General features: G+C 42.1%; 1 protein-coding gene across 1 annotated transcript in view; it reads right to left on the reverse strand.

The window, feature by feature from the left end:
• Positions 1–18,363, reverse strand: part of DCDC2 (doublecortin domain containing 2) — a 167,420-nt gene that overhangs the window by 76,153 nt on the left and 72,904 nt on the right.

The following is an 18,363-nucleotide window of genomic DNA, read 5'->3' on the forward strand; positions in this document are numbered from 1 at the left end:
GAAGTGGGCGGGGGGACAGGGTGACTGGGTGACGGGTACTGATGGGGTCACTTGATGGGATGAGCACTAGGTGTTATACTGTATGTTGGCAAATAGAACTCCAATAAAAAAATATACAAAAAAATACAAAAAAAACCTTAGCATCATACCAGATACACAAGAAGCCCTTCATCTATGGTAGGCATTATTTTTAGGTACAACTTGCTAAAACCAGTCTAAGTGGCAGGACAGCTGTAATTAAGCAAAGGTCACCGTGACTTTTGGAATATTAAGAAACTAAGAAGTAAATTTTAATTTTTGCTTCTCCCATTCTATCAGAGGCAGACAACTATGTGCCAGATACTCCACCTGCTGATGACTCATTCAATATAGAAAGATATGCCAACCCACCTTACAGAAGAGGCACAACAAATAAAAATCATGATACACATTTTCAACGTATGAACTTCTGCAGAAATATTAAATTAAGATGGGAGCTCACCAGCGAATAACTCATAAGATGTTTGAAAATATAAAGCATCTGTCTTCACGTTGTGTCAATTAACCTAATGCCCTTATTCCTTTAAAACTTCAAATGCCAATTACCAGTGCGCGCCATCCATGAACAGCTTCAGTTTCTTTGCGGCACTAAATCATTTTAGGTACTTGTTCTTAGAGGGAAAGGTGTGAAATGAAGTGACCAGAATCTCAGAGGTCCTTTCTACTTAGATTTCTGTTATTCTTTATTCAATATAATAAAACTCAATCCTACAATGAGCCATTCATTCTAAAGTGACTCACTTAAGAATACTTGGTGACCCCCTACACAAAGGAATTGGCAGTGAAAGGCTGCTTTATGATTCTATTTAGAGGAAAGTTAATGTGAGCTGATTGCTTTCAATGCCTCCATAATTAAAAATATACGACAATCACAGCTCTGTGGAGATGTCTGACTTGTGAAAACCTATTTAATGGTATAAATTCCTAAAATTCTACTTAAGGGATCTGATGGTTTGAGTTTCATGTAGGAAGACAATTCTTTATTCACTACGATACTTTTCCTTATTCAACTGAGAAATTTAATACAGCTTCTCTTCTAAAATTTTCTAACAGTGAAGCCCAGCTTTGCTCACAGCGATGCTGCTGAGACGCACAGTAATGGGGCCTTTCCTGGAGGAATAATTTCAAAGTCTCAAGAGAAGGTGTGGATGTGCTTGTTCTAAAATGCCTGTGTTTTAGGTTTTTATCACCGTATTCCTGGTTTGTCTTTTATCCAAACCTAAATAAGCCCAACCAAAAGTGTTAAGTTAAAAAAACAAAAATGTTAAGGGATGCACAGTGAAGACAGCCTTTGTTGTAATTCAGGACTATCATACCCCTTGATCAGTGCTCGAGAGTAAATATTCCATGTGGACTTGTTTGAATGAGTTACTCTCGTCGACCCCCGCCCCAACCCCATTTCCCTTTATTTACTTACATGTTTAGGTTGCAATATTCTTTAAATTTAAGAATTAAAGGTCTTCTTTTCTGTTTTCATAATGGAATCACTGATTACAGTCTAACAGGATGAAATACGTTGAGGAGGAAAAGTAGCTTCTGTTCCATCCTCTAAGGCTTAGTGATGGGGGTGTGTCAATTAAGCTGATGAAAGATTAACAGGATAAAAACTTTATTCTACATGTACACAGGGGCTTCACAGAAAGGAAGTGAAAACCCCCAAAAAAGTGTTTAGGTCTGGGGGCTTCTATACCATTTTAACGAAGAGTGATAATTTGTGGAGAAGTAGGCAGACATAGGAAAAGCAGGAGTGGTCAACTGTGAGAAGGTAAATATATGGAGGAAATGAATGGAAGGTATGGGTTATTTGAGCGAGGTTCATTCATGCAGTCTCAGGTCAGTGCCCTCTCTAATGAGTACGAGCTCTCCTCTCCCTGATGTGGGATAAAGGGACGCTTTTACAAATGGACATGTACACTCTGCTTTTGGCAGAAAGGTAAAGGGCAATGAGTTCCTCTGGCAACTGCTATTTCTCAATTGCCTTTAGCTCAAATAGTGCATCTTTTGGGGTTAGATATTCTGACTCTCCTTACTCACTTTGAGAATGGCCACATGTAGCAATAAGCGAAGGCAGTAGCGGGCTTGTTTGTTCATCCCTGATGACAACAGTGGTCTATGCTCTGAGCACAGTGTAATTTGAGAGGTCAAGTCATGTGTGATTTGCCAAGTTTTCACCCCTGTTCCTGGGTAGACTCTACCCCCATCCTCTTGATCTTACTTTCCTGATAATCTCTCACTTGATGCAGTAAGAGCTGAGGGGCAAGTGGTAGAAAACACTGGCAAGAACCCCCAGGCAGGTTGGAGTTCATTAGATCACAGGTGAGTGAAGACTGGTAACCAAAAGCAAAGAGATCAAAATCAGATCATCAAGTCCAGGTTATGGGGCCAATGGAGAGAACAGGCCAAGGGTAAGCAGAGAGTGGTCTGAACCACAGCCCTTGTCTGTTGCCAGTAATTGTAAGGTACAGCACCAGAGTTGCCCCACTGTACTCAAAAGACCAAAGGGACCCTAGAGAGGTCATAATTTTACAAATATTACATCCTTCCTTCTTAGGGCAATAAAAGACATATTCTGAACATGCATACATTCTATGCATTCAATTTCTGAAAACATATTACACCTTCTAGTGCTGTAGGGCAAGAGCTATCGGTGGTACAATCTTAACATGCGTAATTTGCATACACTAAATATGTAAAATATGTGAACAACTGAAAAAAAAGAACACATTAGTAGAAGGGAAATAACACAAAGTATTCTGCAAAATGTCATCTCCCAACATACATCTCGATCCTTACACCCATCCTATTAATTCGACACTAAAAATACCCAAAAACACAAAAACAACAACAAAAAAAACACAGAAAATATAAATCATACCACTAAAGCACTAATACATCAGGCACCAAAATTACATAGCATGATGATGCATAATTATGGCATTTTCAAACAGCATTTGAGAGCGTGTCACAAGCGATGAAAAATGTAATTTATTTCTACTGACAGATATTAATTGCTCTGTGTTAGAAAATTTTTGAACCATTACTGATAAGCAGAAATGGTAACATAAATGCCTGAAAAACAACTGCAAGGAAAGAAGTATAGTTCTAATCATAAAAACTCCCATAGCATAAGGAAAGGCAATTTCTCAAAGAGGACATCTATTATTAAAATTTGTAAATTACTGCCGTGATACACAGGAAGAGGCTCAAATGTGAAGTCGCTTGCAGCAGATCTAAAGTGTTATTAATCTCTGATAGCACTGGCTAATTAGAATTTAGGATTTTGCCTTGTTTCTGTAGCAAACTGTCTTTATTGTGGCAAAACGGGAACCTTCAGAAGGGGAGGATACATGTAGAATAGATTATTCCTTTAAAACAGAACCCCAAATGATCACAAATGAAATTCGCTTGTGGTTTTAGGAGGGCTGTGCTTTTCCCTCATCACTATTATTTATTACTATTACTTTTCCCCCTTACTACTTACTGCAACAATTACTGCTAACTGGTTTCAGTCTGTTACTTTAGAGAATGTGGAACGTGGACAGCAGTATTGGGTTATGTTGGCTTCCATAGCTCGTGTGGCTAAACACAAAGTCATCACAGATCTCTCAAGACTATACTATCTTCAAGAGAAGTCTAGGTGAGGTCCTTCCATCTACCATCTTCACTGCCTCCCAACACCTGTGTCAACACCCACACTCTTCACTCTCATGGCCCACCTAAGCCAATCCTCCCTGTAACAACACTGCTTCCAACTCTTTGGTCTTGGGCACCATCTTTGTGTCTAAATTCTGCTCCACATCGTTTCGTCCCTATTCCTTCAGTAGCACCTCCAGTCTCTTAAAAATCTAGGCTGGATTTCTTGAATTATCACTGAATCCATCTTATCCCTTGCCCTATTAATCTGTTACCATCTTGCTATGTACATTATCATTTCAAATCAAATAATCAAATAATTTTTCCAAGGTCTTTCTAAACTGCCAATTTCATTCTGTCACAGCAATCAGATATCATTCTCCCTAAAAACACTACTCTCTGCACATCAGACCACTGTACACATATCATAATCTCCAACACCATCCCTGCACACCTGTAGGATGACATCTAAATGCCCTTTGTGATCTGACCTCAATCTACCTCTTTGGACAAGGTTACTGTAATTCTGCTAACTGGTATTGTTCCCTCTAACTAGTGTGATCTATGAAATACAAACACAGAGTTGTGAGGTTTTCCTGCCTCTGGATTTTTACTCACGCAAATTCCCGGTGGTTCACAGCCCTGTTCCCTCCCCCCCCCCGCCCTTTTTTTTTTTTTTTTTTCAGAACAAATCCCAGGCTGTCTATAAAGCCATTCCAGCCCATAATGACTGCCTTCTTCCTACTACTCCATTCACTACTTTCTACTCACACCATTTTTATTAAATACATCCTTGTATTCGTTGTATGTGGGGGTCCTGATTCCAACCATATCACACACCCTTGAGGGCATGGACTATGTCCAATATTTCTGAAATCCCATAACCTGTGCTCCGCAAATATCTGCTGAGAGCCATCTGATCAGCATCTTTAACATACAGAATCTAAAGGAAGGGCAGATTGCCCTGCTGGCCTACTGATCAAAGCCACAGAATCCAAGTGGTAAGGGGCAATAATAGAAACAAGAATCTTAGTCAGAAGACAGGTCTGAGCCAAGAGAAACGATGTGAAAACATAGGTGAATTCAAATACAGTTAGGCCAAAAGAGGAAGCTGTGGGGAAAGCAAACAAAAGAGCAAAAGGACTGAAGGAGCAAAAAAGGGAAAAGCATATGGTAAAGAGAAGAGTCCGGAACCATCCCAAAGCCAAAATGCAAAATTAAGAAAGTTGACCTAACTGAAACACAGGACATGGCACTCAGCAGTGATGGTGCACAAACATTTTCAATACCTCTGCAATTGTTAAATTTAATCCTACGCCAAGCCACAAAGCATGTCTCGACAATTTAAAGAGGTTCATTTATTTAAGTATGTTCTTTTATCACAATGGAATTAGGCTCAAAATCAAAATAGGATAACTGGAAAATCAAAAAATGAGGTTTTGAAATTAAGTCATAGTACTTTAAATAACCCTATATCAAAGACAAAATGGCAATGGAAATATGAAAACAATTGTATAAATAATGAAAATAAGACAAATCAAACATGTATACAGCTAAAGCTGTGGTTAGAGGGAAATTTATAGGCTTGTGTGTATATATTAGAAAAAGAAGGATTGAAAAATCTATGTTCCATTTCTTTTTAAGATTTTATTTATTCATGAGAGACAGAGAGAGAGAGGCAGAGACACAGGCAGAGGGAGAAGCAGGCTCCATGCAGGGAGCCTGACCTGGGACTCCAGGATCACGCCCTGGCCTGAAGGCAGCGCTAAACGGCTGAGTCACTTGGGCTGCCCCAAATCTATGTTCTAAATAAACATCTCAGGAAGTTAGAAAAAGAACAAGTCACGTTCAAAGAAAGTCAAAGAGGGGGAAGAATAGATATGAGGGCAGAATTCAGTGAAAAATAAAACAGGTAATACAGAAAGATGAACAAAGTCAAAATTAGTTATTTTGAAAGACCAAAAAAAAATTGATGGATTATTAATTATCAAGACTTATAATGAAAAAAAGCAAAATTACCAATATGGGGAAATGAAAAATAGTACATTAGTATAGACCCTATAGACCTTTTTAAAGAAGATATAAGGAATAGCTTTGCACTAGCAAATTTTAAGTGAACTTTTAAAACATATTTACCAAAATGGACACTGGAAAAGATTAAAAAAAAAAAAACATAAATATCCCTATAGCTATTAAAGAAATCAAGTCTGAGAGGTCCCTGGGTGGCTTAGTTAAGCATGACCTTCAGCTCAGGTCATGATCTGGGGGGTCAAATCTGAAATTTAAAACCTTCACCTAAAGAAAACTCCAGGCCTAGGTGATTGCAGCAGTGAGATATCAGAAGGACAAAATATCACGGCCAAATTGGATTTAATCCAAAAATGCCAATTAAGTTTGGTATCCAAAAATCAATTTAATTCACATCATAAAGAACAAAGGGGGAGGGAATCATAAAAATCTTTCAATAGGAACAGAAAAGTCATCTGATAGGATTTAAAACCCATTCCAATTTTTAAAAGAGTCTTGGCAAACAAAAAAGGATACTCCTCCTAATAAAGAGAACCTCCAAGATCTGATAGAATATACCAAAAAAAAAAAAAAAAGGATATAAAGAACTTTTCTGAGGTCCATGAGTTGTTCTGGGAAAAGCGGGTGAGGCAAGTTTCAACATCCTTGATTTTGTGGCCAAGTAGGACAGAAGTGAGATCTAATAACCTTGCAACTGGCATCTCAACTGAGTGCTGTCTTTTGGGATGGAGCCCTTAAATCTATGGAGTCTGTCACTACTCTGATAGGTAGTGCTGGAATTGGACCCAATTGTAGGACACCTAGTTGGTGCTGGTGAAATGGTATTGGAAAAGACACCAGGTACTTGGTGTCAAGAAGAAAAGAAAACCTTACACAGGCAATGTTCTATCTCTTAATCCAGCTGCCGGTCACACAGGTCTGCTCAACTTGTAAAGATTCATCAAGGTGTGTCCTTGTGATCTGAACACTCTTCTGTACATGGATGAAAAGTTAATTTTTTAAAGAAATGTGCCAATGTTGTATGTGTGTCTCTATGTAGCTCCTTGTCCTTCGGGCAGGTAACTGGATGCTCAGGGAAAGAGAAGAATCTCCAAATATTGGGATATTTTCACAAGTTAAAGTCTAAGAAAATAGAGCTCAAGAAAAAATAAATGGACAGAGCAGAGTGAGTGGCCTGAATCTGTGTGTGAACAGGGGAGAGCCTCAGGAGGCTGAGCATGCAGTCTTTGTACAATTTTGTTTGTGCGGGGCCACAACTTAAAGTTAAGCTCCATCATTTAATGTGAGAAATTAGAAATGTAAATAATCTTTAGTCCAAAGTGGCTTTTAAATCCTCTAATAATGGAAAATCCAATAGCATATAGACAGTACTACACAAAGAATAATTTCACATTATAAAGTGAGGAAAATTCATCAACTCTGGTTTTAATAGCCTTTGTTTTTTACTGGCATCTTCTTCAGGCTGCTATCTCAGCAGCGCAGTGCACCATTTCAGAGGCCATTCACCCATGTTGTGGTTTGTTTTTTAATTAAATTATAACAAGATAAATTTTCCAGTTTTCCCCACACAGAGCCATATATTGCACCTGAGCACTGATACTGATTTATTAACTCAAGTAAGCAGTCTTGTCTCTAACCTATTACTTTGCCTTGAATTTGAATAAAATGCATCTACTTACATGGCTATACATCTACTTTGCCTTACTGGGGTGGCAGGTGCAGGCAGACCCAGTTCACCTCTATGTCACTAGGAGACATTTGATTAGCAATCTGATTTCATCAAGGTAACCTTCAATAAGAAATATCATTAATAACGTCAATGTTCAAATTCAAGCAAAAGCACAGCTGGAAAAAAAATCATACAATGTTTTTAAAAATTCAGTCATTCTCTCATCAAACTTCACAGAGAGCTCACTACATGTTTGAAATTGACCTGGATGATGAGCTCACCAGGATGAATAAGGCAATAAAGAGGACAATCCTGGCTCTGAAATTGTTCATGGACCAGATTCTACAGAAGAGATGAGAGCACAGGGAGTCTTCAGGAGAACAAAGCTGACGGGAACCGGGAAGGTATTCTAGGCATACACACAGAGGGACATGGAAAAGGCTCATGCAATCAAGAAACTCTAAAACATTCTCTAAAATTTTTGGTATAAAGAGAAGAATCTCCAAAAATTAGGGTATCTGGTGGTGCTGGACACCATGCATACAATAGGCTGGTGGAAGATGGGGCTGGAAGAGAGGCCATGAGAGTGATAAGCTTCCGAAGGAATCTCATCAGAATAGTTTTTGTCTTTTAAGGACACGAGGCTGGCAGAACTGTGAAGGACTGACAAAGAAGGAGCTCAGGGGACCATCTAGAAGGCTGCGGTAGTCTGTGTGGAAAATAAGGAGCGTCAGTCAGGAACAGTGAGGAAGGCCAGATTCAAGAGATTTTGAGAAGGGAGAATCAATGCCAGTTGGTCATGGCTGGGTACGGGGAGAGTGAGGAGCATGGAAAATCTAGGTTGCCTCTAAAGTTACCAGGATTAAAACAATGGAAAGGGTAACGTGAAAGGGATTAGAAAGTAATGAGTAGTGCAGGAAGCAGACAGTTGCGATCTTGGATAAATCGCCATTGTGACCGCTCTGTGATCTGAAGCCTTCCTGAGCCCAGCCCCCTGCCCATTGGTCTGACCACACCCCCTCAAGCACACCGTTGAGGCACAAGGTCCTCCATCTGCACTGGAGATATCACGACTATGAGTCCCTAACATCTCCTCCAGGTAGTTCCCTTACCCCACCACCTGTGCTCCCAGCCTCCAAGGCCACAAAAGAAAGTCTTGCAGGAGGTGGGGTCACCCAAGACATGCCTCTGTCCTGAAGTCCCCATAATAAACCATTTCTCCTCAAAGTGGACTTGTCGGCCTTTTTCCTTTTGGTTTTTGGGCTCCTTGGGTTTTTTAATTTGTAGGCTATTCTGCATAGACCTCCTTTCCATGGAAGAGGCAGGGACTGCTCATCTCCTGAATTCTCACTGCAGGCTAGCCGAAACTGTACACACTCCCTCAAACCCCTGCCCACACACATGGATTACCCCAGGGTCCTGGCCTAATGGTACCCTGAGCCAGGGAATATGTCGGGAAAACTTGTAAATAAAGGCAATCCAGGGGATGCCTGGGTGGCTCAGTGGTTGAGCATCTGTCTTTGGCTCAGGTCGTGATCCCGGTATCCTGGGATCAAGTTCTGCATCGGGCTGCCCACAGGGAGCCTGCTTCTCCCTCTGCCGCTGTCTCTGCCTCGCTCTCTGTGTCTCAAATAAATAAATAAATAAATAAATAAATAAATAAATAAATAAACCTTTAAAATAAAATATTTAAAAAATAAAAATAAAAAAATAAAGGCAATTCAGGGTTCGGAAAATACTCTTTAACACATGCAGGTGGAGGTGCCTGTGGGAAGTCAAGGTAGAAATTTCAATACCCCTGACCTTGTACAACATGAGTTTGAACAGCTCAGGTCTTCCTACAATGCAGATTTCTTTCCCTGATAAATACAGTATCATCAATGTATCTTCTCCTTATGATTTTAGTAACATTTTTCTCTATCAGCTTACTTTGCTATAGGAATACAGTATATAACACATATTACAAAATATGTGTTTATTCACTGTGCAAGTTATCGGGAAGGCTTCCAGCCAACCATAGGCTATTAGTTAAATTTTTAGGGAGTCAAAAGTTATACTCGGATTTTCAGCTGTGCAGTGGTGGGCACCCCTCACTCCCCGCATTGTTCAAGGCTCCATTGTGGTCAGAAATACGGGTCTTCACCTAAGAAGAGTGGTTGAGTCGCAAGCAAATTCCAACGTCATGTCCAAAAGGAGGCTGTTGAGAATGTGCAAGGGCCTTTTAGTGAACCATTCATAACAATGACAGACTAAAGGCTCCTAGTCTCTTTAAGGATAAGTCCCAATTTTCGTTGTTTTGGGAGCAATGGCCTTGAGTATAAACAGCGATGTTCACCCTCACTATTATGATTTTTAAGAAAAGTACACAGGAACTTTTGAGCTAATCTGAGAAAGGATTTAAAAATAACATTGTACAATTAAGCCATCAAGGAAAAGCTCCCCCACCACCAAACAAACAAAATTACAGCAATTCTCCACTGTCCAATAAACAAATTCCTGAATAATCCTTCCTTTCCCTGCTCATATTAAATGCAATTACTATTCTAATTTGGAAGATTAATTAACATTTAACTACTCTGGCTTTAAAATGCATTAGAGATTTTAATGCTGAACTCAGTTCTGGCTTTCCTAGTCTTTTCCCTACTCTATCAGATTCTATGGCCAGAACTTCCTCTCTCAAATAAATATCAATTCCCAACCTCAGCAATCAGATTCAACCTTTCTCTCCTGTTCTAGAAGCCTCCCACATGGACTCTGTCCTGCAACCTGCCATGTCCTACCGTGACCTAGACACACGTCTGAGTCTCCAACCTCCATTAACCGTCATGAGAAGAAAACCATGTCTTTCCCCATTATTATGGCTCTCCTCCCCAGAGTGCACTCACTGCTGACTATATAATGGGGCAGAGCCAGACAGAGCAAGGTCAACCCAGAAACTATCTGGAGTGAGAAAGAATGAATGCCGAATGCCATTTTTAGGGTTTAAAAAAACTTTTTTTATTAGGAATAAAAGGACATTGTCTGCCCGGCTGATCTTTTCCTTCTGTCTAATCCTGCTGACCTTCATCCTTCAGAACACATCACCTTGGGGCTCATACTGAAGTAGGAGCTCAGTCTGGGGAGGGATGGGGCAGGAAGCCACAAGGCAGCTCCCTGGGGCAGCAGGAGTGATGATGGGGGCTCCCAGCCCCCCAGCCCCAGGCTCCCTGATTCCAAGTACTTAAGTTCCTCATCTCCAGAGGAACATTTTGGAGACTGGTCCAAACTAATTGATGTCTCCTTATACACACGCTGCAATTAGCCAAGAGCCTCTTCAGGCACTTACCACTTTATGGAAGTGTTTTTCCATCCACTTTCGTTCATGCTCCATCATTATAAAAATGCTAAACAACCATAACCATGATTCTAAATCAGAACCTCAGGGCGAACCTAGGAATAAAGTCTAAAGATAAATTTAATTGTTCTTCCTAACAAATTTCTAAAAATTAAACAGGACACCTGCTTCACAAATGAAAAGCTGCCTTATACCTGTCTTGCAGCCAAAGAAACTTTATTCCTCTATCCCAGGCTTACTGAGAAAATAAAAATCCATAAGGGGTGAATTTGTCCACCTAAACATTACCGAGTGCCAGGCCAATTAGATCTGGGACCTTGTTTTAGTTGGCAAACCTTACCAAATTGAAAAAGCAGTAAATCTCACATGTGCTAAGGCAGAAAGCACCAGAAAGAATATGGAGACCGTCATTCCATGATGGTGATCACTGGTTCCTTTGTTTCTGTCCCGGGTGGCGACTCTTCTTGTCATGCAGAGTGGTGACAGCCCACAGGCACTCTCTCCAAAAATCAGACATAATTATTGAGAACTCTGGTCCCCGTGAGGGGTAAATGGTGGTATTCTTCTTTTAATTAAGAAATATAGCCATTTTCCCCTTGTGCTCCTAATAAATTCTTGGGCTAGTCTGATATGGACACTTTCTTTTTTTTTTTTTTTAAGATCTTATTTATTTATTCATGAGACACACAGAAAGAGAGGCCCTCTGAAGAGCCTGATGTGGGACTCAATCCCAGGACCCCGGGATCATGACCTCAGCCAACGGCAGATGCTCAATCACTGAGCTACCCAGGCACCCCTGGAGACTTTCAACAGGATCTTTTTTGGTAGTTTTACGGTGAGAGAGAAACCATCATTCATATTCAGACTGCAACATGTTCACCTCTTACTAAGAACAATTTCAGGATTCTGAACAATCATTTCCTTCATATCCCTCATTAAGTACAGTTTGAATCAATTTTCTTGCTATTATTTCTTGGTGTTCAATTACTGTGCATAATGACTCTGTCTCTGTTTTCGATCTGAGATGTCAATGCTTTTATACTTCCATGGGTGCTGTGCATGTGGGTTAATAACACTGTGCAGGGTACAACGTGGGGAAGGCACTGACTGCACTGATGGGCATAGAGTTCAGCACCTTCTGTTTGGTCTTAGCTTCATATAAAATAGACATACAATCTCTCTAACACACTTAGGCTCTGGACAACTACAAAGTCTGGCTAAGGCCACTGTAGTCATGGGAAAAACTCTAAACTTGAGGGCAGAGGACCCTGGCTTGTGTGCTGGGACAGCTTGAAAATAAATTTCATTTCTTGAATACCTTCTGGCTCGCTGCAGACTGTGGGATACTAAATCTTTCTATATGTTAGCCTTTGGATCTGTAGAATAGCCTTTGGATCTGCAGAATGGAAATGAGCATTTCCATCTATGAACAACACCTATGTCTCAGTGTTTGTGCTGTAAGAGACAGGCGAGGTCACTAGAGGTGTCAGTGCTACACAAATGGTTTTCATTCCTACCTCTTTGCATCCTTTTTCTGAACTTGTTTCTGAAAAGTCAGAGTTGCCTCTTTTCCTCCAGACCTACGGGTCCTGCCTGGGGCATGTTCTCCTGCACTTGACTTTGACACTCACCTATCAGGTGGTAACCTCAGGAGGTACCTCCACAAGGGGATTCTTTCCATTTCCAGCTGATCCATGCACACTCCACTGGATGCCAGAGCAGTCCCTTTACATCCACGTGTAGTCTTTCCTCCTCATGTGCACATCCCCCAGAAGAGAATGACACAACCATCTACCCAAGCCAAAATGCTCAGTGTCCCCTTGGGTCCCAAGTACTCTCTCACCCCCTCCCATGTGACCTCAGATCACATTCATTCTGTCTCCTACATGTTTCTCAAACTTGTCATCTCTTCCTGTCCACCATCAAAGACTGTCAAGTCCAAAATTTTCCTTCTCCTGGTCCACAACAGGTTGCCTCCAGGAAGTCCTCCTCTTGCCCCGCCCTCAATCCTCTTAGCCCAACTGCACATCAGAAGTCTACTGCACTTCAATGAGCAGTTCCCATATATTTCCAGGCCTTTCTACCTCAAGTTCCTGACTTTGCTTAAGGCCTTTTTCCAGCCACAGAAGCTCATTCAGACTGAGCATGGACAGGCCAGAGCAGCAGAGAGTTATGTTCCAAGAACCACCCTCAACCAATGAAGGACAGGATTTGGTAGGCAGATGTCTTGGTGTCTTCATCCCTGCACCGGACAATTTTGAGGTGTGTTTTATACACTCTCTTGGAAGGTTCCAGCAGGACTGAGTCCCAGATGCCCAGAGAGGACTCTCTTTAAGAGGACCCCACTTATAAGCTCTCCTCTCTTCTATGTCAGACCTGCCCATGCTTCCGCTATCACCTCTCAGATGAACTACTTGCCCTCAAGTCTTTTTCTGAGATCCTCAGGCATCAAGCAAAGTTTTGGGGAAATCCACTCAGATAAGCAAGAGTAAGAATGGCATCAAATTTCTTAACAGCAGCAATGAAGTAATACGCTCAAAACACTGAGTGAGAAGGATTTCCAAGAATTCTAGGTCTGTCGCAACTAAAAATTAAATGTGAGAGCATGATGAAGACATTCTCAGACACGCTGAATGTGATAACATCCTAAAGTAAGAAATACATTTTGGCCTTGTCCATGGTTCCTGGCACAGAGCTCCTAACATGCTTATAATTTCTTAAGTGATAAAAGGGAATGTGAGCGTCTTTCAGTATTTGGTCTTTTGTCTTCAAATAACTTCATTTCCTAAAATAGCTCCAGAGCAAAGGTGAAAAAAGTGTTTCGCTATTTATAAAAAGCCCTTTCAACCATATCTGAGTTTAAGCTAATGAGGTGACTTTCAGAAGGCTCCTAAGGATGGGGGCCAATTGCCAGGGTAACCAATCATGTGATTTGGGGGTTGCAAACTTCCTTTCCCATTGCCCATGCCAGTACCTCCAGGCAGAGCAGAGGGGCTGGAGGTTGAGCTCATCACTAAAGGCAATGATTTAATCAATCATGCCTACATGATGAAACCTCTATTTAAAAAACCCTACAGGGATGCCTGGGTGGCTCAGCAGTTGAGCATCTGTCTTTGGCCCAGGGTGTGATCCTGGTCCCACATCGGGCTCCTATGAGGAGCCTGCTTCTCCCTCTGCCTATGTCTCTTCCTTCTCTCTGTGTCTCTCATGAATAAATAAAATATTTTTAAATAAATAAATATAATAAAAAAATTAAAAACCCTACACAAAGGGGTTTGGAGAGCTCCCAGATTGGCTAAGGCATGGAGGTGCTAGGAGGGCATGGAACCCCACATCCCATCCCCTATACCTTGCCCAGTGCGTCTCTTCCATCTGGATGCTCCTCAGTTGTATCCTTTACAATAAACCAGTGAGCAGGTAAGTACACTGTCTTCCTGAGTTCTCTGGGCTATGCTAGCAAACTGTCAAATCCAAAGTTGGGGTCATGGGAACCTCCAACTGATAGCTGCCTGGTCAGGAGCATAGGAAACAACCTGGACTCATGGTTGGCATGGGATTTCCTCACCCTGACCCTGGATCTTCTATCTTAGAGAGGGCTCTACGCCTTCTCTCCCACCACCATGAAATCTCCTTAAATACCCTCACAACCACCAGGGGAACCAAACACAGTGAGGCAGGGCATGAAACAACGGTGGCCTTGCATCCTGCTAGAATTCTTGGATCTGTCTGAACATGAGCACTTTTAAAAGCATGCCATCAATTCATATTTGCCCATCACGAATAAATGTGATTATTGGTCCCTGTAAGCACACACACAGGCCATTGTGAATTCACACTGCCCGCTGATCACTGGGACAGCTGGTGACAGCCCTGAGGGGCACAGGATCCAGGGCTTCACTGCCTGGATTCGAGGCCATGCCAGCCCCCAGACAGCCTCCTACAACAGACCAAAACAGGGGGTCTGAGCCCCACTCTCAGCTGCTTGGTCAGTCCAATTCAAGCTGCTTAACCCTTCAGTGTCTGGGTTCCTTTATGAGTAAGACAGGGAAGATGCTAATAGTAATGACACCTAAGTCCTAGAGCTGATCAGAAGATTAATGAGACTCTAAAGCTAAAGTCTCCAGTGCAGAGTAAACACTCAGAAAATGTGAGCTGATTACATGAGCTACTGCTCTGATCGGAGCCACACAAAGAGATGGTGTCTCATTTAATCCTCATCAGAAATTCTCCTGTCTTCCAACCTCTGAGGAAGCAGGGCTGTGCGGCAACACCCCCTGTGCACACACCCCAGCGCTCCTCACACTGTGCTCTGCAGAATAGTCTTCCTGCCCAATGTGCTTCAGCAACAGGGATCCAAAGTCTGAAGCAGCAAGGGACACCTCCATGTGAAAGGCTCTGTGGAATCCTGTAGCAAAGACGTTCCAACGTCTCCCAAATTTGTATTTGAGCCCGCACTCCTACCACAAGAAACATCTACTAAGAGCATGCAAAACTATACCGTGGAACCCACTTTGGGAGGTGACAGTAAGTTCCCTGGGTTAAGAGACTCTACTGTAAGGTGATCTGGAAGCTCTGGGTGATGCCAAGGAGTCATGAAGCGATGCAGAGCGCCAGGCTATCTCACCGAGGCCACAGGAGCTGTCCGCAATGACCTGGGCGGAGGATGCTTGTTTCTGACCACGGCATCGGTAAGGCTCCTCCATAAAATGACTACCCCGTCCCATTAAGCACTACAAAGCCTGGGAGAAAGCCTCCACAATCAGTCTAAAGGGGACAGACATTTGCTTTCAACTTGGGAAGGGACAGAAGGGGCCTGTCAGCTTCGCACCCCGTAAAAAGTGCCTTTTGGTATGGACAGCATTTTAAAGGGAATGATACGTGGCACAATTGCAGAGAAACAATTTGGCATTATCACCCAATTGTATAAAATAAGAATAAATGGATAGCTTTAAACCTACAAAGCTCGGGATGCCTGTGTGGCTCAGTGGTTGAGTGTCTGCCTTCTGCTCAGGTCATGATCCCAGGATCCCAGGATTGAGTCTCACATCAGGCTCCCTGCATGGAGTCTGCTCCTTCCTCTGCCTCTGCTCCTGTCTCTGCCTCTCTCTCTGTGTCTTTCATTAATAAATAAAATCTTTAAAAAAAAAAAACCTTATAAACCTCACAAGTACTTTGTAGATATCTTCTCCTCATCTTTACCCTCACTGCAATAGCATGCTATGCGTGATTTGCAACACATGTTATATCTTATTTCAAAAACAAGGGTTCCTGAGATGAATAAAAATAGCATTCATATATAAAATAGTCCCCAGTGTACAAGGGAGTCCTGGTGTATGAGTGGGGAAAGATCCCTGCCCTGTCTTGTGGTACCAAGTAGTATTATTACTCACTGTTCCAGGCACTGTACTGAGCATGTTGAAGCAGAAATACTATTTACTACCTGGACAAAGTGGATACAGAGGTGAATTATCAAGAAGAAAAACATGTCAGTGCATCAGACATAAACACACTTCGGCATTTATGAGTGGTAAATGGAGTCTGGTCACTGTAAAGAAGAAGGGAATTGCTTCTACTTTATTGAGGACGATTTCCTGGTAAAGGCATAATTATGGCTTCTGGAAGAAAATGTGCTAGTGCTGAGCAGTTATGGAGTGCTGAGCAGGAATGGAGGTGCCCTGCTGATGAAAAATTGTGTGGTACACAGTAAGCACTCAGCCAATGTTTACTGAAGACATGAACGTGGCATTCTTGGAGAGGGAGCGGGGGTCCTAAGTCCAAAGATTTGTGAAATGTGTAGAAGGAAACTCAGATGCTAAGAAGGATATGGGTTATAAGAGTTTAAATCCTAGAAAGTAACTAAAAATTCTCTTTAAAAAATCAGGTTCGGTCATTTGATAAATAAATTAGAGGTCAGCCTCAAAAGGATCCACCTTTGTCAAGGTTCCCTAACCCTGAAGAAGTGGGTCTGAATGCAGAAGGCCTGGCCTCGGTCCAAGGGCAAAGAAAACCCACCATCATACCACGTTGCTGAAGAGGAAAATCTCGTTGGTGATAACTTGTTCCTCCCACCTATAAAACAGAAAGGGCTCAAATCTGCCACCCCCATTTACAAAGGTAAGATGAAATACTGAAGAATGGAAGAGAAGAAAGGTGGGAACGCCTCACGATCTCTCAGATAAGCTTCAGGGCCAATTGTGATATATCAACACTCACCACCAAACAGAAGGGAGATAGCTCTGACGGCCCCACTGACGGCTCCCTCCTCTTCCCCCTAGACTTGTGGGCATCTGCGCCCCACAAATAACCCCACGGGTATGTCCACCCCTCAGCCAGCAATGCGTCAGCGGGGCAATTTCCAGAAATCTCGAGGCATTGATAGACCCTTTGACTCTGAGAAAATGGTTTCTCCTCTTTTTCCCTCCCATTTGTAAAACCCGGGAAATGCTGTTTATCTAATTCTGAGGATTGGTAGATGAAGTTTACAAAATATCAAATTAAAATCCACATTTGAGATGTTCTGGAGCATGGGTATCAGAATCGTGTCATTCAAGAAAGCAAGCTGGTGCAGCCACTCTGGAAGACAGGATGGAGTTTCCTCAGAATGTTGAAAATAGAGCTACCCTATGACCCAGCAATTGCACTACTAGGTAACTACCCCAAAGATATAAATGTAGTGATTGGAAGGGGCACCTGCACCCCAAAGTTCATAGCAGCAATGTCCACAGTAGCCAAACTGTGGAAAGAGCCCAGATGTCCATCAACAGATGAACGGATTAAGAAGATGTGGTGTATATATGTACAATGGAATATTACTCAGCCATCAAAACAAACGAAATCTTGCCATTTGCAATGACATAGAAGGAACCAGAGGGTACTGTGCTAAGCGAAATAAGTCAGTCAGAGAAAGACAATTATCATATGATCTTACTAATATACAGAATTTAATAAAAAAGGATCATAAGGGAAGGGAGGGAAAAACAAAACAAGATGAAATCATAGAAGGACACAAACCAGAAGGGATTCTTAAATCTAGGAAACAAACTGAGGATTGCTGGAGGGGAGGGGTGGGGGATGGAGTAACTGGGTGATGGGCATGAAGGAGCACACGTGATGGGATGAGCACTGGGTATGATATAAGACTGACGAATCACTGACCTCTACCTCTGAAACCATAAGACATTATATGTTCATTAACTGAGTTTAAATTTAAAAAAATATAAAAAGAATTTATTATTCACCAGGTATTGGAATTTGTAGGCTTTAATTTCAATAGTAACCACAAATGTAGGCATATTGTACCTACACACACACACACACACACACACACACACACACATGCTCTCTCTCTCATTCAACTAAGTGCTGCTCCGAGCAAGATGCTCTGGTAGTTCGTTGGTGTCTCACGTAACAGTGACAGCCGAGGAGCTGCTGATGCCTGAAAGGATCAGGCCACCCTCAGCCCTGGTTTTACCTCACCACCCTACTAGAAGAAAGGGGGAACTGGGAAGAGCACTGGCTATTTCTTCTTCCTCCCTACACCATGTCACTCCCACAATCAGCATGTCACAGGCATTCCTGACATGAGACCCCCCCACCAACCCAGCCTGAGTTTGAGCCCTACTTCAGGCCCCAAGATGAAATACCCAGCTGGGGATAACCC

The sequence above is a fragment of the Canis lupus genome, chromosome 35, assembly GCF_011100685.1.
Source record: "Canis lupus familiaris isolate Mischka breed German Shepherd chromosome 35, alternate assembly UU_Cfam_GSD_1.0, whole genome shotgun sequence".
Taxonomy (NCBI): domain Eukaryota; kingdom Metazoa; phylum Chordata; class Mammalia; order Carnivora; family Canidae; genus Canis; species Canis lupus.